Genomic DNA, 27,696 nt, shown 5'->3' on the forward strand with positions numbered 1-27,696 from the left:
CGTCTCTCCATTTGGAAGCTTAAAGCATGAACCATCTATCCATAGGGTACCATCAGGATTCGAAAAAGGAGTATCTTTCAGATCAACTCTACCCTTCGTTTCCTCCTCTGTCCGGAGAAAACAGTCATGCTGTTCCTGAGCATCTGTCTCTTCAAAAATTGGCAACAATGTAGCTGTATTCAATGTGTTGCACCGCTTGAGTGCACATGACTAGCCAAAAGCGTCAACTCATAACCTGACAAACGTGCACTGGTAAGATGTTGAGTCTTTGTTCTGTTCAATAGGGTATCCACTGCATGTGGAACCATCACAATCAATGTATTATCCAATACCAAACCAGCAGACTGTCGAATAGAAACAGCCGCTGCCGCTGTAGCTCTTAGACAACTAGGCAATGCCCTAGCTAGCGGATCTAAAGTGGCTGAAAAATACACACATGGGCGCTGCTTGTCTCCAAATTGCTGCGTCAACACTTACAACGCACAACCTTCTCTCGTGTACATAAAGTGTAAAAGGTTTACTATAGTCAGGGGTACCCAACACCGGAGCAGAACACAATGCATCACGCAATTCAGAAAAAACTCTTCTGACATTCGTCAGACCAGGGAAGAGGGTGTGGTGTGTCCTTAAGAGTAAGTGCCAACAAAGGTTTTGCTAACAAAGAAAAATTCGGAATCCACTGTCTACAATACAAGGTGATACCTAAGAAGGCACGTACCTCTCTCTGTGTGCCTGGCACAGTCATTTGGGCAATCGCTTGAATACGTTCTGGGGTCAATCGTCTTCCCTCCTTCGGCAAGAGATGACCTAAGTAGGTCACTTCTTGTCGGCAATACTGCAACTTCGAAGGTGACACTTTATGATGAAGGTCAGACAGGTGTCGCAACAAAGAAAGAGTAGCCTCTTTACAAATCCCTTCATCAGCAGCAGCAACCAACAGATCATCAACATACTGGATAAGAGTAGCACCAGAAGGCAATGCAAAAGTATCAAGCTGAGTTTTCAAAGCCTGACTATAAATGGAGGGACTCTCACAATAACCTTGAGGAGCGCGTTTAAACCAGAAACTGCGGCCTCCCAAAGAGAAGCCAAAAATGTCCCTACTTTCCTCAGCAATCGGAATACTGAAGAAAGCGTTTTTCAGATCAATAACAGAAAACCAAGCAGCTGAGGCAGGAATCATAGTCAATAAAGCAGTAATGTCTGGGACAACAGGAAACTGTGGCACAACAATCTTATTGACCTCTCGAAGGTCAATCACAAACCGATACACAGGTGGCTGAGAAGAGTCAATACGCTTAAGGACAGGTAGAACAGGACTATTACACACATTGCCTCTCGTTTCTTCAACCACACCTTTCTCAACCAAATCATAGATAATCGCTAACAGAGCTCTTTCGCCAGCACTGGAAATTTTGTACTGAGGAATGCGAGGTAATTTAGCATTCGACTTAAGGGTAACAACGTAAGGTGGAATCTGCAAGAGACCAACATCATTTGGACCTGTAGCCCAAAGTGTATCAGGGAGAGAACGCAGTTCCAGTGGAAGGTGATCCTTAGACAGATACATCGGGGAAATCACTTTCTTACCCAAAGGAGAACAATGTAATGTCGCATGCAATCTTTTCAATAAGTCCAAACCCAACAAATTCTCTCCACAGCCAGTCGTTAGAATAAGGGGAGCCTCCAATTCACAAGGACCAATAGAAAGGGGCAAAGGACAAGAAACTGGGTTACGAACTGGGGCGCCAGAAAATCCCACCAAAACATTAGTCAAGCCAGACAAGGGTGCACCAGGGAGTTTAGAGTGCATGATAGAACTCTTTGCTGCACCAGTATCCAAAAGAAAAGGTTCTGCCACACCTGTTGTAATCACTTCAACATAAGGTCCACTCTGGTCTACTGGAACTGACACTACTCCCTCCCTTTGTCCATGGCTGTCCTAACTATCATTAAACCCAGCACTCTCACTTCCAACATAATAATCATCAGTGTAGTACTGAGCGGACTGAACGGTCGAACATTCTGTTGGTCAAAATAATTTATAGAATTCTGAGGGGAAAAGGAACGTTCATTCTGGGGAAACGTAGCACGTCCCCTACCCCTAGGTACTTGTTGGAAACCACCACGACCTCTCAAACCAGACATACCATTCGCACGCTGTAGCAAGATCGGGCAACTATTCTTGAAGTAACCTTCCTCTTTACAATAAGCACACTGATAAGGGCCTAGCGGGAGTCGCGAAGCAAAAGACTCAGGCTTCTGAAACAGTTTCTGAAACTGTGGGGGTTGCTGAAACTGACGCTGATTAGGGCGAGGCGGATAAGCCTGCTGCAGAAGAACTTTAGTTTTTAATTCTTTAGTCTTCTTCTCTACTTTATCCTTCTCATCTTTATCTCTATTCTCATAGTATTGTGCAGTAGCCAATATCTGGGCCGAAGAAGAAACAGCCCATGAACTCTCAGAATCCTTTAACTTATTAGACAGTTCAGGAAGTAAATTAAAAACAAACTTATCTACAAACAACCTCTGACCACCTTCTGTACTCATGTCCTGACCACTATGATCAATAAATGTTTCCTCAAACCTAGTGAAGAAATCAGACACACTCTCATCTTTCTTTTGTTTGCATGCTGCTAACTTGTCCCAATTCACCCGCAAAGGAGGCATCAGTTTTCATTAAATTAATAATCCTACCAGGTAGTTCTCCAACTAAGGGTTCAGGTTTGGCACCTCCTACCTGCCGACCATCTGCAGCAGTAATATTAACCCACGTATCTCCTAGCTCTGGCGCATGATCCTCGTGACGGATCTTCGCCCACAAGGGTTGAGGAACTACATTACCCATCAACATATCTATGTCACCTAAATTCATAACACATGCATCAACTGTCTGAGACAACTCCTTGTAATAACCAGTAGGATTTTTACGGGGGTCAGGCAAGGTCTGCTTAAGAGCCAGGACCTCAGCTCTCTTCCAAGGGACATGCACCCACACTCGCTGAAAATGAGCCGGTGCAGCCGCAATACCATGAGCGGCATCAGCCAAAACTTCTTCTCTCCATACAGGGGGAACCTCTCTCATAGGATACTGCTTCACTTTTCTCCTAACAGAAGGGTCAGGTTCAAACAATGACTGAGGTGGAAGTCTTGACCTAAAAGTGAGTAGTGTCTCTACTGCTTCCTCAACATCGGAACCCACTATCGTTCCTTTAGCAAATTCAGACTGAACATTAATCAATTCCAATGCAATTGAACCCAACTCATTATCTTCCCACTCCTGACGAAGGAAGGTACACATGACATCAAAAACATACCTTTGTTTTGGTGCCTCCCACTGTAGGAAGATATCCATAACCACTTGTGGACCGTACTTGGAGGCATTCGAAACCCATCTACGAGCAAGGAGATCTAACACTGCCCGCTCTTCGGGACCAGGAAGATGACTACGTCTCTGCTTACGTTCAGAAACAGGGGTCATATTTAGTGACCCAAAGAGAGGAGACAAAAGACTAGTGACAGTCTCAGTCATTCGTTGCTGAGCAGAAGGAGAAGAAGTTGACATGAGGACAGGAGACAAAGTGTTTTGAGGCAAAAGAGACGTAGGGACAGAAATAAGAGAAGTCAAAGATAAAGGAGTGTAAGGTAAAGGAGTTTGAGGCAAGGCTGGTGACAAAGCTGGCGGCCCTGGAGGGGGCTGCGCTACGGAGGGAAGAACCACCTGTGAAGCAACAGGTGGTGGAACAACAACAGGGGGTTGAACGACAACAAGGGGTGCAACAACTGGAGGTAACGGAGGTGCAGTAGCACCCTGCACATAAGGGGGTGGTAATCTCAGTAAAAGTGACATCAAAGGATTCTTTTCAGGGTCTTCAGTCACATTTAAAAGGGGAGGTGGCAAAGCTGGGTAACATTTGTCAATGGCCATGCAATGTTGTCTATCTGACACTTCAATCGCACGATCTTCTTCATCTTCCTTAAACTGCCTAGCAGCTTGCATTACCAACATATTCCTTTCCTTACTATCTCTCTTAGCTTGCTTAATTTCTCGCTGTTTGGCTTCCTTACGCCAAAGGCGGAAAGAGTCAAACATCGCCGGCCGGGCTTTCTTCTTAAATAGCGCAACTTCTAGGTTATCTAAAACATCTGATTCAAAACTACCATGTTGGGGCCATCGTAAAACACCATCTTTCCTTGTATAACGGACCCATACTTCATTATAGGTAATGAGACCCACACCATGCTTTGAATAGAGCTCATAAGTTGGAGTTCCAACCGGAGGTATCGGACACGAGTCCTCCAATCGGGAATCCTTATTACAACTACAACAAAACCATTTCCTAATTTTGCCAAAACCAGGCATCTTGAGCTCGCTAGTCTTGCTTCAAACTTCAAGGGGTTATCAAAAATGATACACTCGTAAATATAGGAACCCCTCGGCTTCGACTATTGCAATGGCTGAATCAAAACCAAGAAACAAAACAAAGTCACTTATACTTAACCAAAATGTCTGTCACGCCACCAGAAGACCGTCTAACGTCTCGCCTTACAAATCATCACAAGAGGGTCCAAGACAGGGCGACAGTCAGGGCAGCAGTCCTTCGCAGCCGTCGGAAAGGGGAAGCCTCGCAGAAAAAACGTTCGGTCCATGTCGACATGCAGGGGTCAATGAAGTGGCGGCCGTCCTCCAGATTTTCCTCAAGGAGCTCCTCACAATCTTCGGGCTTGGACCAGTACAGCTGAAGTCGACCCACGTTGGGCGCCAGTTGAAGAACCGGGGTTTAACCCAGCGGCATCAGGGACACGCCTAAGATCTTCGAGTTCACCTGTCTTGGTATTCAAAGACACAGAATACTTCTGGATGGCGTCAGAGGCCAAGTTTATTAGCTGCAGCTAGTAACAGTGATCCTAGAAATACATCACGGTATAAATTCTCAGGAGACTGCTCATTTTACTAAGGTGAGACGTCTCCTTTTATACCCAATATTCACATTATAAATGTACACCCACTGCACAAAATTCTAGCCAATAAGATACATTTTCAAAACAAAGTGTCACATAGCAAAAACTCAATTTACAGTTTCCCAACCCAAAAGTTAATTATAAGAATGTCCACAAGCCGGACAAACTTATAATTGAAAGCATAACCCATGTAATGAAGAAACATAAAAAAGAAACAGTAACAATGCTGAACAAGATAAAGCATGTGAAAGGAAACTAAAAAGTTAACGATGTCCTGAACATTGATTGGCAATCTCAGATAAAGATCAATCAGGGAAATTGGCTTTGCGAGGTCAGTTTCAGGTGAAGAGATCAGTTTCTTATAGTTCATTTCAGAGTCAAAAAGAAACCTAGTTAATGTATACATGAACTAAGAAGGCCAGGCCACTTCGTTCGCCAGGTTACCTTTACAGGCCTACGTGAAGGCAACACAAAATGGTGGCACAGAACAAAATGGAGTCAGACGCGAGAATTACGGAACCTCACTGGTAGGAATAAATATGGCACTGATATCAAGGGAGCTGAAAGACACAAAGGTACAATACTTCCGTTTCGCCAAACGGTCAATAACTGCTCCTATCCCGAGCCAACCGAGGCGATATTTACCTCTCTCTCCTTTCCCCCCTCGGTAAGCTTCCCAATACTCAGTTCACTGTCACCGTGCCGTCCTCGCTATTGTTTTAAAACTCGCACTTTGTTTATTGCTTGAAATACACTGCATCGTATTTACTTGTACTATGGTTCTTGCTTGAAATACACCGCGCCGTTTTCACTTTCACTTCTTGACCCCTTTGTCTCACCACTCCGTTATTATGCCTTTATGACCCTTTCACTTGTTCCAAGTCCTCACCTTGAGGCTTATTATCTGTTTTTGCCATATCACTTTAGTCAAACCAACAGTTTGACACCAACGCGCTGGTTTTAATGCTATTCATTGATATAACCTTGTTGATAGTGAACCAGCTGTAACTTCCGTCCGCACTGCTTCGGCACCTTAAACTTCGCCTCTTCACCTGCCATTAGTCGGTGCAGATCCAACGTGCCCCCAATTCACATCCCAGTACTGCAGACTGTAAGTCGTCTTGCCCACTCTCACAGTTCGGGTCATACCACGGTGTCACAAACCAACAGTCACCCATTACACCATGTAGTGTGAGGTTTTGTTACTAAATGTATATGCCTTTTCCTTTCTCTCCCCCTCTTAGGCAATAGAGGCTTTCAACCAATAGGCATTAATATAATGTCTTGATGAAGGTCCCCATGACTCTCTAGTGGGACTGAAACGCCGTCGACCTTTTTGTACACCTTATGCAAAAATAACGTGATTTATATGCTACATATTTGTGAAGGTGTCAGTTTAAAATTTCTGTTCATTTGTAATACTCCAGAAAACTGCAGCTTTTGCCTTAAAAGCCCTGTTTTGTCTTGTGTTTCCCTCACTGTATTGATCTGTATGTGTCTGGGTAAAGGCTTGTGCCCCACTACGTTGATCTGTGAAGGAATTCTTTTCCGTGCATTTTTTGATTGAAGTAAAGATTGAGACCTCTGTCCGGCTGGACATGTCAGTTTGAATATAGAATCGACTGTGTCTATATTTATTGTTCTAAATATATCACTCCATGCATGGGACCACTGTTGTTTTGAAATAGTATGCTACCCGAGTTCCTATGCTGATTTACTTGTGGTCCCCTTGTTGACTTTAACATTAAAAAGTCATGCCCTGATTGGAAACTTGTTTCGGGTGTTCTGGCTGGGTGTGTGTGAGAGAGGGTGCAGTTTCACACACAGAGCTTGCATGACAGTGGCTTACAGCTTCCTGTATGGTGTCAATGCTACCCTGGAGACTCTTTCTATGTAGACAGCCACTCCCTTCAGTGGACAGAGTATCCATTTTGCTTTTTTTATCAGTTCTTGAGTCTCTATATGCCACCTTTCCCTCTGTAACCACATCTTGCAGGTGAGTGTTTATGTTCTGCCTGTAATGAGTGAGTGAAGGACAGTGGTAGGATGATCACCCCGTGGCTGGGCCCTAACTCACCCTTGTCTTTTAAATGCTTGAACCACATCTTGTGAAAACAAACTTATACCATTCATAAGCCTAGATGAAGTGAAAGTGTCATGAATATGTGGTGGCTGTTGTAGCTATTACAAGTTAAAACTGTGCAACCTGTAAATTGTAATCATGAATGGACTTTATGAAAATATATTAAAGAATATTGATGGATCAGTGTAGGAAAGTGGGATCTTCTTTTATGGTTACCCTCACTTTTTGCCTGGTGCTAAGCTGTGATTGACTAGTCTGACTGGGATCCTGCTAATCAGGACCCAAATCTATCTGCTTTCTCCCTTAAACTGTTGTGGTGAGTACTTAGGTACATCCCAGATTAGATACTGGGGTTCTCTTATCAGTCCCTAGTATACGGTACTAAGATACCCGGGGCATAGGTACCCCAGAGGACCCCTATGGACTGAAGCATAACTTGTGGCTGTGCCTCCCAGAGCCTGTGGACATCAAAGACACCTGAAGGAATCTCCCTTGAAGCAAAGGAGTCACCTACCTACATTCGCAGGCACCGTAAATAAGTCAATCGGTCTGTTGATCTTGAGCTCCTCCGGACGCCGTAAGGTTCTGCAACACAGATGGTGCTTCTCCACAGCTCCCAAGGGGTGCTCTGCCCTCTCACCAAGTTTGAGGACAGTATCCTTTGTGGGAGTTGCAATAACTGAACCCCTGTGAACAGCATAAACTTGGAGTTGCAAAGGCTTCTTGGCTTCCTTCCACCAAGATCTTCGGGCTCCAACTAACCCCATCCTCGAGCATCTCCAGTGACCAAAGTCTTTGTCCACATCGCATTGTTTGTATTGTGGCCTGCATTTTTTGGTGAGCTACTCGAGGTCCTTTTGCGACTCCAGTGCCACTGGCCTGTGGGTCCTGTTGAGGGTCATTTTTGCTTCTTTGGGCTCCCCTGATTGCTCAGGCCTGCCCTGATCCCCTGCTTGTGGTGAGTCCCCTGGAGCATGCTTGTCCCGGCATTGCACCTTCTTGGACTTTTGCGTTCGTTGCATTTTCCAAGGCTTTTGGTGACCCCAATGGACATCAACCCCTCAGCACTCAACATCCGACATGGGATAGCTCATGCATGGCTTCTGGTCTTCCTCAACATTGCCTGGTCCTTACAGCTGCAGAGTCCAGGTCATCGTCATCTCTCCTGCAACATCCGACATCGGAGGGCATTCGTCTTCCAAGTCTCCTGGTCACTCCTGAGTAACATAGACTATGTCCCCTCTTCTTGCAGGTACCTCTTATCAAGAATCCACCTTCAGATTCCACCGAACACTTTCTCCTTCTTCAGCAGGTGCACTTTCTTGAAGTCCTCCATTGGGTTTGACTGCAGTTTCTGATACCACATCACACCTATGCACCTGGCTTCCCTGTTGTAGGGAACGTGGGTACTAGGGTATCCAAGGGTGGGGTGGCTTTCCAACCTTCTATCTTCCACGGGGTTTCTTCATGGTCCACTGGGAAGGGTCCTTAATCTTTAAAAATCCAACTGCAATTTACCCGTAGACTTGTATGCAGCACGCGGTTGTGTTTCCACACTGCACACACTCTCCGCGGGGATCCTAGTCACTCACCAGAGGTGTTTCCTTGTGTCCCCAGCATTTCCACATCCTCTCGACATTGTCTTGAACCGAGTTGAGGTTCTTATACCACTTTCTTTGTGTATGATTTGGTGTCCCCCTGGGGTCCACTATATATTCTGTGTCATTTACTGTGTATCTATGCAAAGTATTTTGTGATTTGTGCATATCTCCAAGTAGGAGATATTTCTATGTTTTCAAAAGTATTATATGATAAATACATATTGCATTCTGGTAAAACAAACTGCTTTACACTCCTTCTGGACTAAGCCTGAAGGCTGCTCCCCACATCTACCACTTAGAGAGCTTTCTAAGGTTGTCTAAGACCTCTTACATCACCATAAGGGTTGTCTGGACTGGTGCAGGGTGCCCACCTACATAAGTGGACATCACATACCAGGCCAGTTTCTCACAATCAATCTCTCCATTCTGATAAAACAATTAAATAAGCACATACACCATTTAAGGACATGTTTCCTACTGGGGGTTCACCAAAATGCTTGCCAAATCTCATTTCCCCAAGAAAAGCAGAGATGTTCATGGTCAAAGTCCTACTTTGCAGAGACTGTCTGGTGAATGCCCGCCCTGCAACTCTGTCAGTGGCCCAGGTGGAGAAAACCCTGTTCATGTTCAGCAGGATTCTTGGTTAAGCCGAAGAAGTGTGTGGTGAAAAAAGAAATCAGCCCTGACAGCACAGTTAATAGTTATAGGTAAATGAAAATTGACAGCTTTGAGTTAATTCAGTTGCATTCAACAGGTTCAGAAATACTGTGGAAATGTTTGCCGTTTTTCACCTTTGAAAAACTCATCTATAGTCCCCAGTCAGGACTCTCATAGTTCTGCTTCTTTGTCCTTGCCTCATGAGGACCAGAAGGATGTGGCTGTGGAGGGTGGACCGGGTCAACAGAGATGAGGAGAATAGCTGAATGGTGCTTGGCTGGGCAGAGAAGTCACGGTGTGGCTCGCAGTTCATTGTTTCTGTGCGGATCCGCAGAAAAGCTCCCCACCAACAAGCACAACCATACAGTGTGGTTGCCAGTTTTGTACTGTCAGGCAGGGTGTATGTGTTTTATGTGTTAGTACACCCAGGAGCTGAGACCATGAGTCAGGCGGCAACTCCATGTGGGAAAACCAGGGCCTCAAGAAGGAGCAGCCTAAGTGTGGGTAAGGCGGCTGCCTTCTTTTGAAAATGTTTTCTAGATAATGTTTGATTACCTAGAGAACACCTTGCCAATAGGTAGAAACTTGTTGTAGTAGAAATCATTCATTGTCAATAGGCAGTTCCTTCTTTATTGTGATAACCTGTTACTAGAGCCAAATGCAGTGAATTATTGATGATAACCCCTCTATCAAGGTATGTAGCCGGGGTTGGGCATTGTAAAAAGTCTGTAATATTTTTTGGGGAGCATTTCCATCCTCATTTATCTTTTCATGTGCAGCATTTTGCTGTGTTAAGAAAAAAATACTTACTAAGCACTGGCTGGACATTAATATTGTGTTGTGCTGAATTCTGAGTCTCTTGCCAGATTACCTCTTTGAGCCAACCTCGTAAAAGTTTCCTTCCTACCGTGAGGAACAAATACTGAAGGGTTGCACTTGGTGCTAAGTTTTGGGTACAACGTTAAGATGGTTCCATGACATGACATGTAAAAGGGCCCAGTTGTCACATTTGAATCCCAGTTGAGGACCCAACCAGTTCCCAAGCATGATGATCTAAAAATCAATATTTTAGATTATTTGAAAGTCTGTGTTCACTTTATAAAGTCCTCGTCATTTGTATCCCATTTAATACATTTTATGAGAATGCATGTTACTGCATTATACCATGATGTATGGGTCTGCTGTATTTTTTAGTTAGAAAATGATGATGATGATGATAATAAAACAGACCCCACAGACCACCAAAGGATAATAATCATAATATTTGCAGAGGTTAAAATAGGGAGTTTACAGCTAAGGAAATGTAGCGAAAATGGAAACGGCTAGCCTATACTTTATCCCAGATTTTGGTGTCCTGTTCCACAACACCTTCATGTCCACAGCCGCTACCTACATTGCTCAGTAAAAATAAATGTTACAATATCCTTTTTAAACTATTGATAATTCTACTCCTTCTCTGTGACTCTTAATAAACCTAAAATGATGCCTGCATTACCTAGTCATCCTGAATACAAAATGCATGGTGTGTTTTTTTTCTACTGTGTTGCATTTGCTGAGCTGTGACTATATCTGTTGCTGGCCTCCGTTGAATCCAGGGTGGCCTTCTAAGCCTCAAAAATCTTCACTCATTCAATCTGTCTTCCCAATTATGTCACACAACACAAACCCAATAATCAATTCCCTGTGTCCATTATGATACAATGAGTATCCCCTTTAGAAACACTCTGCTCTTTACTGTGGGTGTTGTAGTTCAGTTTTCTAGGTGTTTGGTCATTTAATTGAATCATCACACCCCTTTATTTGCTTCACAATGTCAGTAAATCTTTCTTTCCAATTCATAGATCTTACATTTTCTCTTTGCTTACATTTTGTGTCATATTGTTCTATCTGTAACTTTCCATTTTAATAGGTGTCATCTTCTGGTTCATCTGATCAGGTCTGATTCTTCCTTGTTAAAGTTTTCTGATATGAGTTAATCATGCTCCTTTATTCTCCTATCTGTTTTCTGTGGTTGGACTCTCTCTAGAATGCCTGTGCCATTTTTATCTCAAATTGTTGTTTCTAATAAATGTGGGAGTACAAGCCTGACAGAGACATTTGTGGAGCATGTGTCCCTAATGTTGTGCGGGTCTCTTAGAGTCCCCTCCCATGTGTATTAGGACCTCCTTTATATATAAGACATTGTCCCTAGATGTCTTTCAAGGCAGCACCAGTATGGTGCCATTAGGCCTTACCTGGCTCATCATAAATATATCACAAAGGCAAGCGAGACCTGCTTTTGCAACATCCAAACATTGCTAGGAGTAGCAGGGCAGGGCTTTACAAAAAGCAAGCCTGGTACAATCAGCACTGTTTGCTCCCTCACCAGTGTCAGCCCAGGGGAAGTGTATGCCTGTTCTCGGATTCCATTCTACCCAGATTATTAGTCAATGTCCTGGTCTGTGCTCCAAAAGATGGAGAGCAACCAAATCTGAGTGTACCGTATCCCCATGCTGCCCATTTGTTGCAGAAACTTATCAGCTGACGATAGCGGCATCTGTGACAGAGTTTTTGCCTCTACAAATTCCACTTTCTCCTGCTACCATTCTTCTGCGTGATACACGTCAATCACAGTCACTTTCTAAACCACAAGCCAGACTCTTACACACAGTCTTAGCCACAGCCAAAATTTGTATATTACGGCAATGAAAATCGCCTCAACCACCATCACAAGAAACATGGATGGTGGCCATGATCCAAACAGCTTCCTACGAACGTATTATATACAACATACAGGATCAATTTGATCTCTTTCTTCGAGTATGGTCACCTTTTCTAGCTTCAAATACTGATGCTAACGTTAATGACCCATCTACGCAGTAATTTCATTTCTATTTCCTCTTACTCTCACTCATTATTAATTATTGGTGGTTATAAATTCTAACACACATTGTATTTATCTACTGCTTGTTGTTGTTTTTAATAGCTACTCACCAGAGCATTTACATGTAATTATATATCTTTTAATACATATATTTATTCATGTGTGCTTCTCTGCTTACGGTTTCATTCTGCATAATATACCTATTGTTCTAATTTATTGTTTGCACATTTCTCTATATTATCTATTTCATTATCTTTTCTATTCTTATCTCGTAATTCCTTTTCCTACTTTATTTCCCTTGGCTCCGTGACAATATAGTCATATACCTGTAGTATAATGTAATGTATTTAATGTTGTCTCCATCAAAGAATATTACTTTTTCTCTTTTTTTGAATCAGCATCTTTACTTTGTTATGAGTGTATTCTTCTTTTCCTTGGAACATACTCATATTGCATTATGCTTCATATTTGTACGTTTTTCACTTCTTGCTGTCTTTTATGATCCTTTCTTTCCTTCCCTTTCTCTTCCCCCTTCCCTTAATTCCATCTTTTATGCCCTCAATATAAATTCAAATATTTGTCTTTGCATTTATATGTTCATGTTTTATTAAATTATATAATATGATTAATTATTCAGAAAGTTTTACCATACGCCTATGTATAACAATGTTCTTATATATATATATATATTGTATGACAATGCATACAGTTATTATAATATATGTATTGTTTTTTCATTATATAAATTTCAATAAAAAATTTAAACACGAAAAAAAGGCCCGCCGGGTAAAAGAACGCATCTGCTCTCTAGCATACCTCAACGGTTTTTGATTGTATAAAGTCCATTTATTGATTACAACTGAGAAGCTGGCCCGTTTCACTTCCTTACCAAACCACCATATGCCTCAGTTAAGTGGAAAAGTTTGCCTCTAAGAAGCTGCCTGCGTTAGAACGAATAGGAAGCTGTGTGTGTACCTGTCAGAGAGCCTCATGATATAAATGAAGTGGTGGCAATTATCATGAAACTGCTTTTGTCAACCTCGTAAGTATGACATACAAATTACAAGTGTGGTTTTAATCTTTTTTCTATAGTCTTTCTGCAGGATAAATTCAGTCATGTTGTCACATCTACTGATATCTGTCAAAATTAGAGCAAATTATTTTTATGAACCACGTGAATTATTCAGTTGGTTGGCATGCTGTTGTAAACTATTTAACTTTATTTAAGCTAGCTACTTAGTTTGTGTATCTGCAGCAATGCTGCTCTATTCCTTGAGATTTCAAAGAGACAGATTATGTTTCCAGAGTAGGATTAAAGGAGCTCGTTGCCTAAAGTGTGAATACTTTTTTTCAGAAAGCATTTTTCAAACTATTACAAAACACTTCGGAGCCCACATTATGGGATGCCTGGCTCAACTATGTACAAATGAGTAGCACTAGAGTCATCCCACTGCTAATCATTGTGCCCCCGGTCCTTCCTATCCATCGCCTAGCTTTATGTAAGCTCATTGCTCATTCAAGCAACAGCAATGCTGAGATGAGGTTCACAAAGTCTTTGAATTTCCCAATGTTGCAGCCAGCACCCTGAATTTCAATTCCTCCAAGTCCACTCAGTCCTACTGGGAAACGAAGGCATTGGAACCTGGGGCAGAGTGAGGGAATCAATGCCCAAACCAGCTTCTTTGTAGCACAACAGCTTGTTTGGAGCAGAAATAATCCCTTTTGGAGTTGGAGAAGGGCTGTTCTGTCGTCTATCGTCCTATGGCCTCCTCCTCCTTATTCTGTTGATTCTCTCAAAAATGTCCTTGATACAGACCCCAGCTTGCAGTGGTGACTCGTGGGGACTATATGGTGGGGTGTTGGAGGAGCTCTGACATCCCGATGTGGCTAGTGTACTTGTTAAAGATGAAGAACTCTTCCATGGCAGGGATGCAATATCCTTTGGTGCTATCTGCTCGCCTCTTCCCATCTTGCTTTAGCTTGCTATGAATACCACGCCCAATCACGGGCTGTTTGTTGGGACTATAGCTGACTCATTCTAGACCTTTGGTGAGGGCTGAGACCAATGTTCCCTCTGATTAATGTTCACTGTGTACAATACACAAGCTTCTCTTAGCTGTGAGCAGATGTGAAAGTTATGGTCAACTATTTCAGAGGAATGTTGGGTTCAGGGAGGAGATGCTTCCAAAATGTTTTAAAACTGTTGGCAAAAGAACAGTAAATAGGTTGTCTGCTCCTAGTAAGAATTTTCTGAAGAACAACGGTCCTAAGCAATTCAAAAGATACAAAGTAATAATATACAGACCATAATGGGATACTATATATTTATCCAAGTCCAGCCGGACAAGGAGTTTATTTATAGAATAGTCGGATGAATTGTAACAAATCGATACATGAGCAGGATCTCAAAAATGTAAGGCACACTCCTGTGCCATACTCAAAACAAGCAAAGCTTAGTGAAAAGAAATAGAAAAATAGTTCAATTTAGAGAAAGGAAATTTACACAGGCAGAGAAGGAGAGAGCTAGCTGGACACTTTTAAGATCAGTGTTACAAGTGATCTCCAGAGTAGTACATACAGCCAGTAATACACAATGATTTCACTGTATGGCTACTTTAAAAGGTCGACGTTTCGATCCCGTGCTCTGAATTAAATTGGGATCATCATCAGGACTGTACACATTTGTTATGCCTGGAAGAAACAAAATATCGCCTGTAAGGTAGAAAACAGGGAGAAAGAGAGAGTTTCAAAAGACTTTTTTTAAAAAAGGAAAACGTGAGAGGTCAGCGTCCACACAGTACACTAGATTTTTGACAATGATCGGAATCGCAGTGAACAACTACTATGGTGCTGAACAGCATGCGGTTGGCAGTTGTGAAATTTAAAAGCACCCACGGGTCAGAAAAACTCGGGCACAACACAATACAGTAATCGGAATCGCAGTGAATTTTTGTCAATCAACGGAATCGCAGTGAACAACTACTTTGGTGCTGAACAGCATGCGGTTGGCAGTTGTGAAATTTGAAAGCGTCCACAGGTCAGACACACTCGACCACAAAACGATACAGTAATCGGAATCGCAGTGAATAGCCACTCCGGGGCTAGACGGCGTGACGGTGAAACGTCGGCCGAAGTGAGAGTTCACATAATCTAGTGAAATTTCCATGGTCGTTGGTGAGGTTAAGAGGTCCGAATTCCTCAGGGCTGCGTGGGTGCGGTGCAACGCACAGAGTGAAAATGGCAGTTGTGAAATTGGAGCCAACAGGAGTCAGAGCGATTCGGCAAAAGTGCAGATAAGGGAGGCGGTATTGTTCTTCAGAACATAGACCCCTATAAAGCGGAAATCCTTAGACAATTGGGTAATACAGACCATTACCAAAGATTACCAAGGAATCCCACCAAGGATATTCAAGAAACCATACTCAAACTCACGTCAGATGCTTGCGCTGAAGGCTTTTTGAGTAAAAAAGAATTCAACTTTCTTAATGTAAAAACGTCCCGCTTACCTGTAATTTACACTCTTCCCAAAGTGCACAAAAACCTTGACAATCCCCCGGGTAGACCAATTGTCTCCGCCTGAGGCTCTATCTTAGAACCCTCAGGAGCCTATGTCGATTTCTTCATCAAGGAATTTGTGCCTCTGACTGCCTGCTACGTAAGGGATAGTATGGCAATGATTAATCTGGTACAACACTATCCCTTTGACCCTTCATATAATACCCTCTGCACAATGGATGTAGAGTCGCTCTACACAAACATCCCCCAGACAATGGCACTTCTGGTCATCCAAAAAACTCTTGACTCCCGTCCCCGCCCACATAAGGTCCCAACATTGTTCATTCTACAGCTCTTAGAGCTATGCCTCTCCAGGAACTTTTTCATATTCGATAACGTATACTTACAAATGCTTTCAAATTTCACAACTGCCAACCGCATGCTGTTCAGCACCATAGTAGTTGTTCACTGCGATTCCGATCATTGTCAAAAATCTAGTGTACTGTGTGGACGCTGACCTCTCACGTTTTCCTTTTTTTTAAAAAGTCTTTTGAAACTCTCTCTTTCTCCCTGTTTTCTACCTTACAGGCGATATTTTGTTTCTCCCAGGCATAACAAATGTGTACAGTCCTGATGATGATCCCAATTTAATTCAGAGCACGGGATCAAAACATCGACCTTTTAAAGTAGCCATACAGTGAAATCATTGTGTATTACTGGCTGTATGTACTACTCTGGAGATCACTTGTAACACTGATCTTAAAAGTGTCCAGCTAGCTCTCTCCTTCTCTGCCTGTGTAAATTTCCTTTCTCTAAATTGAACTATTTTTCTATTTCTTTTCACTAAGCTTTGCTTGTTTTGAGTATGGCACAGGAGTGTGCCTTACATTTTTGAGATCCTACTCATGTATCGAGTTGTTAAAATTCATACGACTATTCTAAAAATAAACTCCTTGTCCGGCTGGACTTGGATAAATATATAGTATCCCATTATGGTCTGTATATTATTACTTTGTATCTTTTGAATTGCTTTGGACCGTTGTTCTTCAGAAAATTGATTCACACCCTTGGTCCACAGCTACCATTAGGGTCCCCCTTGTTTTTTCTAGATGCTCCTAGTAAGAGGCCTCCATTTGTAGTGATGGGATCATTATTTTTCGTGAAATTACTTGTTCCCAAAAGAAGACATACTGATGTTTTTAAAACTGTGGTCATGAGAGTTGTGGTCACAAAAGAATGTTTTACATTTAGGGAGAGAACATACAGGAAGAAGCAAACATGTTTGATGGGGTCAGCATTAAGAAGTGAGCTGTATAGAGTTTTTTTCTAAAGCATTTTCTCTCTATGAAAGTGACCATTTAACTGAGTTTTGACTTTTTACACAATAATTTCCAAAACAAAATATTTACAGTGTTATAGGCAACTCACATTTGTAGGGTCCTAGGATGCAGTTTTGGGACCGTAATACACCTCAGGGACACCAACATTGTCCCCCTGTTTGTAACAGTTTCTCATTGCCTAAGAGGTGGAAGAGGGTTGAGGAGAAAATAAGAAAGGGCACACAAACTATTAAAATGGTTAAGTCCAACCAGGATTGACCAGTAGGCAGAGGGTCTAATGTAACACACCTCACTGTAGTTTATTCATAAAGCCATGTACCAAGCAGGAAACTGGAGCAAAAGTGGTTCGCCGTGTTAACGCTCAACATCACAAACTTAGGCTTGAAGGATTTTAAAGCCCAACCTCCTTAAACCGCTCTGTATATTCACAGCATGCCAAGACGTGGTTCCCAGCTGGTGGCAATTCAAGATGGCTTTAGGCAACTGCAGACTGCGGAGAAACTACGCGAATCCCAGAGTCTCACAGTTGTTGTCCCTCAACATGCCATGATGAATGGAAAGGCCACAGTATACCGCACAACTGTTGCACATGCCATGCCTGACATGTATAGGTCTTTTGCACATGCACCTTCGCCCATGTTAGGTCCCTAATGAAAAGTGATGAAGTGATTCAACTATTATTCATAAATACTCTTTGGAACAAGTCATAAAACTTCCAAAAATATCAAAAGTCCCTGGATAGAAGTCTCTATGGCATAAGGGAGATTTACCATCGGATTTATATGGATTCTCAGTACAAGTGCATGCCAGCAAGAAGTAGTCAAAGTCACTGCTGATTCAAGTGATGCCTTTGGAGGCTGTGTTGGGGGCAGATGTTGTAAGTTTGAAGATTCAGAATAGGTGAATAGAGTTTTACCCACAAACATGAAAGTGGTGGAATGAGCATATAGGTTGTCTTCCAGGCCTTCTAATATCCGACATGCAACAGGTGGCAGACCACTATTGTCACCTTTAGCACCTTTGTGTGAGCCAACACTGAAGAAGAGATCACCTCTTAAAAACGCTTTCTAGGTCAAGTGTCAGAGAACTATTATAATGCAAATTTGAGCAGTAGGATGCAAGCTAGGAGGAGAGAATTTTTTGAGGTGCGAGACACTCTTTGAACTTTGGAGCTTCCACAGTCCCTCTTGTACCTGGTCCACTTAAGGGTGGTGCTGGAAGAGAAAACACATATTTTCTCAAATTGACTGAGCCCGTTCTTTCCTAGAAAACATGTGGAACACCAATGATGTATTTTCACACAAAGTTAGGATTTTGAGGTGGGATACATTATTGTTGTTATGACCTGATTCTCTAGAATGTCTATAATGGCCATGATGGGAATATAGAGAGACATCTGAAGTGGTGGTTAAGTTGGAGTGCTTTCTGTTCTCGTGTTGGACCTTCAATACCTCATTCTGCATCCCCTTCTTCTCCTTACCTTTCCTCACACTCTTTACCCTGGTCTTGTTCTTAATTGGCTTTCTCTAAATATATGTTTGAGTTTGGTGATTTTTTTTTCTCTGAAAAGAAGTACAAGGCAGATTGGATTTGTATGACTTTTTGGTGCTCTGTTCTTCCCATTTTCGTCTGTTGCAGCGTTGGAGCGGGTGCTCCGCTGTGAAATCACTTGCTGTGTCCTACCTTGACGCTGGTCCTGCCCTGTAGTCCCCCCGCAGCCGCGAATCCAACTAAGCGGCCGCCGAGCGGGGGACTACTCTTCCCAGAGGGCATAGCGGCGGACACGGCAGGCACGCGCCAGGAGGCGCTTGAAATTGCCGTCATCGCCGGTGGAGCGGGTGCTCTGTTCTTCCCATTTTCGTCTGTTGCAGCGTTGGAGCGGGTGCTCCGCTGTGAAATCACTCGCTGTGTCCTACCTTGACGCTGGTCCTGCCCTGTAGTCCCCCCGCAGCCGCGAATCCAACTAAGCGGCCGCCGAGCGGGGGACTACTCTTCCCGGAGGGCATAGCGGCGGACACAGCAGGCACGCGTCAGGAGGCGCTTGAAATTGCCGTCATCGCCCGCGTCGCGGGAGCGCGCCGGGCGAAGCTAGGCTGGGCTGGGCCATTCCCCTTGGTTTCTGCATTAAGCATTACTCACCTCGACGGATCAGGTACTGTTACAGTTGATGGTAGACTCTGTGTATTCCTCTAGCCAGAGTCCTAGATACTTTCATCATGACAAGAGAGACTAGAAGCAAGACAGCTAAGGCTAACGCTCTCCCTACTGGCCCCATTGATCGGTTCATCACTCGGACTAATGAAGTCATTGACCAAAGCATATCCCTTCTAGAGCGAAGAGTCTCATATGACCTCGCTATTGCTAGAAGGTCGTCATTGGGACCCATAGCTCTAGCTCGATCCCCCCTCAACCAGCCGCCAGATTTACCCCCGTTAACACAATCACCAGTATTAACACAATCACTGCAACAACAGCCAACTGTCTCAGCAGAGATTAACTCCATCCCAAGATCAATAGACCTTTCTGTCTCTAACCTTTCTCTAGACACAGTCACCTTAGGGAATTTAGAAATGACTCCTGATCTCCAGTTACTGCAGTCCCAGGAACCAAATACAGGTCCTCAACACATGGGGGCTAAGGAGGGTGCCGTTCCTAAGCACAATAAAGACAAACAAAGAAACACCAAGACTCCACCTACCAACTCAACTAGATCAAATCCCCCAAATACAAACTTACCTCATATGACCAGAGATAACGCCGAGGAACCATGTCGTCACTGCAGTACAAATTCACATCTTCTGGCAAGCTTTAGGGAAATCCTAAAACACCATCTCCAACCCCTAGAACGTAGCATTATGGCTATTGAAAAAGAACTGGCAAAGCTGACTCAAAAACCATCTAGCCAGCTTAGCATAAACCAACCTAATATAGGGGCTATCAAGGCAATCCCTTTAAGCTTTAATCCACAAGGTGGTTCGAAAAACACTCTTGAACCCAAAACTACAAACGCTCAAGCACCACAAACTACACAAAGAAACCTCAAGAAGCCTAACACGTCTGCCCCTCCCAATCCTAACCCTGGCAGTGCCTTAACAGATACAGCCTTGACTAATTCCCTAGCACAACCAGTTCCCTCCCAATCTGCAATAACCCAGCATACTTCTGATAAAGGCCCTGCTCAGCCACAACCCCAGAGACCAATTCCATCCCTATTTCCCCAGCCCGCCATGATAAATGCACTAGGCGATTGAAAAAGGGGTTATAAGTCCAGACGCCCGTTCCATCTTCCACGAGAAGCGTCCCCCTTTACCATTATTCTCACAGGGGTCCCGGAACTCCCAGAAGCGGTGAAGGAACCATCTTGGTCCCTCCAAAACAAGGTCTTACAATGGCTTAACATCAATAGGCCTACACAATCCGCCTATACTAGTAGAATATCCACAGTGCGCAGGGTATCGTGGATAGGTACAGAACCCAAGACCCTACAGGGAGACTGCATAATAGTGAACTGTGAAGACCCAATTACTGTCGACCATATCTGCTCATGGCCAGCTCTAGCAAAGAGTGGGGGGATTGATGCTTGTCGTCTTTCCTTTTTCTACCCTCCGAAACACATCAATCAATATAACAACTCAAATCCAATGGCCTTAAATTGGGAGCATTCACTGGAGAGGCCCTGGGATCAGGAGGGACCCTGGCTTCCTCAGAGAAACACTAGCAGAGAATGGCTGTCTCGCCCATGGCTTTCTAACAGAGAACAGGCTCCTCTGGTGGGCTGGCAAGGTTTCCCCATAAGAAATAGGTATGACTGTTTGGAAATGGTCGATTGACCGTTAACCATTCCAAAGCACAAGATTCAGCCCTGGAGATTTTTTATTCCCCCACCGCCCACAACGCCAGTGTTGACAAATCCACCACCATATAGAACCCTCTCACTTCCAAATATTAACAGTCCCCAACCTTCACTACCTGTACCTAGTCTCACTGTCTGCACAGATCCTGCTTCGGTGGACTCTGAAATTCCTTCTGGCCAGATCCCCCTCTCGAATGAGGGCTTTAGGTCTCTCTCACCTACAGTGACCCGGACTTATCCTAACCAATCAACCTCGTCTGATAACATAATTATAGTCCCACCACAAAACCAAGCGGGTGATCCCCCTTCATCCAATGACCTGTTCCTATCTGTCCTTTATTGGAATATTGCCGGCCTTCGTTCTAAGACCAGCTTACAATCTTGGGCAGATATGACTAACCAGAATCATATCCTTTGTCTCCAGGAAACCTGGGCAACGGTCCCGGTGCACCTAGCTGGGTTCAAAACTTTCTTCGTTGCAGCTTCCCAGGGTCCGCTTGGAAGACCCAAAGGCGGTTTAACGGTTTATATAACAAACATCTTACCCTCTATTCGAATCACTATCCTTAAAGAAGAAATGTGCTACCAAATCTTAAGCATCCAAATTGACTATAGATTTACTTTCCTCTTGGTAAACCTCTACAACAACCTCGCACCCACAGACTGTGAGCAGACAATAAATGAAATTACTAACTGCTTAAAGCTACAACAGAATAAATCTTCGTCTCTCCCCCACTACATCATATGGGGAGGCGATTTTAATATCCCACTCTGCCCGAACTATAGAAATGGAAACTGTGGACTGAACGACGAGCTTGATTTTCCCTTGGCCCATTTTGTTCACAGCTCCAATGGAAGCTCTCTGAATGAGAGTCTTGCCACACTGGAACTAGAATATGCTAATCAGCTGGTCTATCCTCAAGTCGACTTCTCCACAACATTCCATGGTAGGGGTCTGTCTAGTATAATCGACTTCATCCTTTGCTCACAGAACCTAAAGGGCCAATTGGTAAAATTCTCTACAGGAACAGATAGCTCCAGCGATCACTACCCAAACAGAATCACACTGCAATTACAAACAGTATCACTTCACACAAATCCTAGAAACCTTCTAACTCAGGAACTGCTAAGTATGGACAAACTGAACGGGTTTACTGTGAAATGGGCCAAAATAGATCCTGATTCAGTCACTCAGAAAGTTCTTAAAAAAGCTATCGGCTCTGTCAACGATTGCCTAGATCCCTGCTCATCCCCTCAAACGGTGTTGGCCGGCTTTGGTAGAATTCTGGGAGCGATAAAAGAGGAACTAACACGTACAACCGCCCGGAAACCAACGAGCGAGGGCTGGTTTAACACCGAGTGTCGGAAAGCTCTCTCTAACCTCAAGATAGCTCTCCAGACCATCCCGAGAGATCGCCCAGAGATAGCAAGACTAAGAAAACTCTACAAGGCAGAAAGAGTCAAGCGAACAAAAGATATTAAAGCCAATCTGTGGTCCCAACTTCACCTCAGCTGTCGATCAAGGGACAGTGGCTCCTTCTGGAGAGTGTTAAAATCTCCCTTTCTGTCAAACTCATCGTCCACCCAACATCTCGACGTTGCAATAACAGCAGAAGAATGGGTATCCCACTTCTCAAGAATTTTTAGAGAACCCACAAACAATCCAATTGAGGATAGTCCTACCAACGCTCCTATAATGAACTTAAAAACCTTTCCTCTAAAAATCCAATGTGAACATGGAGAGGTGATTAGGGCCCTAAAAAAGTCAAAATCAGGTAAGGCCCCCGGTCCAGACGGGGTGCCGGTGGATATTTTTACTCACAACATCGACCTATGGTCCCCGCTACTCACCCAGGTATTGAATGCGACAACAACTTTGGGCCTTATCGATTCCTGGTCTACATCCATCCTCCTTCCCATCTTCAAAAAAGGTGATAGGAATGACCCGGTCTGTTACAGACCCATTTCCCTTCTGGATTCCCTGGGCAAGGTAGCGGGTCGTCTGCTGTTGGAACGTCTTCAAGAGTGGGCCCATACGAACAATACCATGACCGATCTCCAATACGGGTTTCAGGAGGGTCTTGGGACCGTCGAACAGGCCCTGAACCTTGTTCTCCTGGTAGGGAAGTATGTGAAAGCTAAAAAAGGCCACTTATTTCTAGTATATGTCGATCTTAGTGCGGCATTTGATTGCGTTCAGCACTCTAAACTCTGGGCCCTTCTGGAAGAAATGGGCGTCGACCCTCCCCTGATAGCCTTTTTGCGTGAACTTTACTCTGACGCGACCGCAAAAGTCAGATATGGAACTAGCGGAGAACTCACCTCCTCGTTCAAAATCACGAAAGGAGTCAGGCAGGGCTGTGTACTGGCTCCCTTCCTGTTCAATCTGTACACAAATGGCTTGGAGGCAGCCATGTTAGAAGGGAGCCAGGACCTCCCACAAATCAAACAACGCCCTATACCCACGTTGCTATATGCCGACGACTCAGTCATTTTTGCTAGGACACTGATCCAACTACAAGCACAGCTCAACAAATATTGTCTTTACATGGACTCTCTTGGTCTTAAGATCAAATAAAAAAGACATTTGTCATGCACTTTGGCCCGAAAGTAAGAAACCCTAAGCCTATCTTTGTTGACAAAACCAAACTCGAAAGAACCCGTGTCTATCCCTATCTGGGCATCCCGGTGGACAATTCACTGAGTTGGCGGCAGGCAGTGACAACCAAAAAATTGCTTTTCACGAGAGCAAAAGCGGCCCTAGTCTCCTTTTCAAGGAAACTAGGGAAACCTGCACCACCTGAACTTCTCGCAATATATTATGCCAAATGCCACAGTGTGGCAACGTATGGTGCTGGGGTTTGGGGACATGGTCTGATAAATGCACTCCAAACGATTGAAAATGAGTTTGTCAAATATCTGTTGGCCCTACCCCAAAGTGCCCCAACTTATGCCTCGTTAACTGAACTAGGCATGGATTTTATTACAGACACCATCCGCTGCCAACCCATGCTTCTGTGGCACCGTATTTGGACAAAAGAGGAGTGCCACCTAACGCGTTCTATAATCTTAGACTGTTTAGCCCTTGCCAATTGGGAAAAAATACCTTGGCTAGATTACATCAGGAACCTTTGCCGGGATATGGATCGCACTAACTTCTTCAACGACCCAACGAGCATGAGTGATATCTCAAGAAAAGATCTAAAAAAACTGGGCTTGTCCCACTTTAGAGCCCTACGAAGTGCAGTAGAATTGGCAAAACCCACAAACTCACAAGTTATCGCCATACAGACTCATTTGGGCATACAACCTTATCTGACCTTCCCTCTGAATAACTATGAAAAGTACCTCCTAACAAGATTCCGTTTTAATTCTTTTTTCCGGCTTGTAACCTTTCCCAATGTCCAAAACTGGTCCCCTATCATTATTCCTTGTCCTTGCGGTCACGTCTCTTCCCAATCAACAATTCACATTTTATTTTTTTGTAAATGTTATGCTTTCCCAAGGAAGGTCTGGATCATGCCCCTATTAAGATCAAGCGGCTTAAGAACTTGTCGTCTTGCTTTTTCAAACTTGCAATGTCTGAATTCTCCTACTATAGCAAAGTATGTAGCAAATTTTTTAAAATCCTGTATCAAATATCGAGGTCACTATGAGTAATTCTCACTTTTAGCCAATGTTTTATTCTCTTTTTAATGTGATCGTTTAACTTTTTATATGGCTTTTTTTAACATGTATAACTGTAATGCTTTTTTCTCTGTACTTTTTATGGTTGCAATAATATGTGGCAATCGAATAAAAGAATATGACTATGTATGACTTTTTGCTTAGTCACTGGAAGAAGTTGGTGCGGGATGCTGCAGCACCCCCATATACCCATGCCAGAGTTCAGAATGTGAATGAGCATTAAAGATTCCTTTAAAAAATATGTATATATGTTCACATTTGGGGTGCTTTTAAAGCAAAAATCAAATACCAGGATATGTCACCTGTCAAAATATGTTGTATTCTTTCAACATGGACATTGATGATTGCTTTTTTGTATCGAACTGCAAAGTGAAAGCATTTTGTAAAATGATCTATCTGACAATCTTGCTGAGGTACAGATAAAGAAGGGAAGAAGGGAGAAGGGAAAGGCTGTAGGATGTCCGTTTTTTGTAATACAAAGCAAAATGTAAACATGTGTAAATAAACTCTACACATTTTTCAAAATATGGCAGAATTTGGAAACCACAAATGAACCACTTTTTGATCATTCGGAAGTGTGATGGAAAAAAAGATTTTAAAACGATACAAACAACTTAGCTCATAACTGGGTGATCTGCAAATGATCACTATTTGCTTAAACCCGATTTCTCACGATATAATTTGTGTGCTATGGTTTTATAAGTAAAACTGCATGTCACATGAATGTTGTGACCATTCCAGTAGAAAATCTACTGTCTGTAAATGACGGTGCATCCCCGCGCCATGCGTTAGTAATTTGCAACAGTCTGCTCCAAAGTGAACCTCCGGCGGCTACATAACACTTATCGCGCTCCAGCTGAATGGACTGGCTTATTTGCAACCAACTGGTTCTTTTTGCGCCACTCGGATTTTTCCAGCAGCACAGGTACAGGCAGAAAACAAATGTTTGCTCTCCACCAAATAAAGAGCACTGTTCAGGGAACTGCCAGCATTGATTAAGCATGGATGGATACGTGCATTTCAAAAAAGCACGAAAATGATGAAGTCCCAATAGCTGCATTTGCGACCTCTTTCTGGGCGATAGCTGAATGTATGCTGAAGCAGGTGAAGAGCCGCGCCTTTCTATAACGGTAACAGGGACGTTGCAATTCCCGGGAGAACGTGTGAAAACAAAGAAAAGCGAAGGGGCGGAGAACCAGCGTCTCTTGGAGAGCCCCGTCCCCTCCCTCTGCCTGTCCCTGTGCGGTCCCAGGTGTGCGGGAGGCATCGTCGGGCTAACCCAGGCTGAGCCCGGCGCCGCTGGCGGAGTCATTACAGCTCTGCTCCCCGCGCGCGCTCCGTCCGCGCAGCCCGCCAGCCCGGAGCACGCGCGATTACTTCAGAATGTATTTAAGGGCTGGTGGAAACCACTGCAGCAGCAGCCAGGGGACGTCAGCCGGGGCGACCTGAGGACGGCACCTGTGAGCGGGTAGAAGTGCCACACCCCCAAGATTGGGGAGCGGGGTGCAGAATTCAGAGACCTAGCACTCCGGTGATGATGGTTTCAAGCCACCCTCCTACAGGGAGCGCCCGAATGCCCGGAATCTATCCTGGCCGCACGAATCTTTTTTTATGAATTCTTCCCTAGGAAGTTCTCTAATATCCGTTACGAGAGATTCTTACGCCTTTTATGCACTTTGGTAGTTGTGGTTATGATCTTAACCATAATACATGCGAATTAATACAAACCCAAACTCAGTGTAGCAGTGGGATGCTCTCCTGGTTCACATCTCAACACACCTGAGGTGGGAGTTTTTTCTCACTTGTGTCTAGTCCCAGACAGTATGCCCCTGGGCAGTGCAGTGGCTTTGGCGCACGTGCCATTGATCTCTTAAACGTGTACTTCAAATCAAATAGAGTTTGATTGGAGGAAGCGGGCTGGGGATCATGTCCAAAACCACAGAACCCGTAAGGGAAACCGAGGTCCCAGTCCAATGAGGCAAAATCCGAATTTGTATCAGAAAGACTTGTGAATGAGAGATGCCCAGGTGTATGTTTGATGTGATCTTGGGCTGGTCCGAGGGGGTTATTGGCCAAATATGATCTCTGTTCTTGAAGTATGTGAGATGCGTATTTTGTTAGAGTGACGTGGAAATACCTGCTAGTTGGTAGTATAATACCATGCGCCCTCACAAGATCACACCCTCTTATTGGAGCGATGTTTCAATTCCGAAGGAAAGGGATGCTGGGGCTTTAAGAGCCACCTCCCCTCCTCTGATCCTAACAATGGTTTCTACCGGCTTCTGATTCCCAGAGCAAAAAAAAAGGAAAAAAAGCAGTAGTACTATGCCATTTTGCCGGTGGAGGGGTTGGCTTCTCGGTGCTGAGATGCGGAGCTGTCAGCTGCCCCCGGGGCAGGGAGAGGGTCACTCTCGGGCGTGATGGAGGGTCGGGAGACCGGCTGCGCCCTGAGATGTGTGTGTGAGAGAGGATGAGCCAGACAGCAGCCGCTGGAGACTGCAGCTCTCACTGAACCGCTGACGGAGGAGACGGAAACCACAGGCTAGGTACTGCCGGAACCGGCGTTTCTCACCTTCACACCCCTGGTTAAGAGCCCCTTCTTAGACCATGCACCCCCATATACCCCTTACCCTCCCACAGCTTATCACGCCTTCCTTCCTCTCCGCACTGTCAGCAGAGCCCCTATAGAAATGTTCCCCCCTTATGTTTCGTCTTGAGCTTTTGCATGCTGTGTATGTTGAAGCATATGGTGACATGCTTGCAAAATGAGAGTGATATGTTAATGTGTCCCTAATTGCATCCATTAAGACCGACACTATAGACTGCCCACAGTCTGGCAGGCAAAGGGTTAAGTAGTAGGAGGAATATGCATGATGTAATGCAACAGAGACAATGGCAAGGATTTTCCTTATAGAATTGCACATTGAGGGTGCAGCCGAGGCGCACGGGAGCAGAGGTGTTGTAATCTGGGAATACAGTCTCGACGTGGAAAGAGTGCCGCCTATTAGCAACAGCTGCTCCTCCATAGAGCAAGCGTGTTCCAAAACATACGACTTTTGAGACAATAGGTGTCTGAAGGATAGCTGTCCCCTCAGGAAGGAGGGTTCCAGACACAAGTTTGTCTGATATATAAAAATCAATTGTTTTACTCGCTC

The 27,696-nt window shown here is 44.0% G+C and overlaps 1 protein-coding gene and 1 long non-coding RNA gene across 2 annotated transcripts in view; one reads left to right on the forward strand and one right to left on the reverse strand.

Annotated features, from left to right (window-relative positions):
• LOC144816056 (uncharacterized) overlaps nucleotides 1-27,696 on the reverse strand; it is a 105,483-nt gene that overhangs the window by 19,356 nt on the left and 58,431 nt on the right. The window lies entirely within an intron of this gene.
• The window catches only part of PPFIA2 (PPFI scaffold protein A2), a 2,034,471-nt gene continuing 2,033,725 nt past the window's right edge, over nucleotides 26,951-27,696 (forward strand). Inside the window, exon 1 of the mRNA XM_078674230.1 lies at nucleotides 26,951-27,087. The gene's annotated coding sequence lies outside the window, so the exon portion shown is untranslated. The remainder of the gene's footprint in view (nucleotides 27,088-27,696) is intronic.

This window comes from Lissotriton helveticus, chromosome 1_1, assembly GCF_964261635.1.
Source record: "Lissotriton helveticus chromosome 1_1, aLisHel1.1, whole genome shotgun sequence".
In the NCBI taxonomy this organism is placed as follows: Eukaryota; Metazoa; Chordata; class Amphibia; order Caudata; family Salamandridae; genus Lissotriton; species Lissotriton helveticus.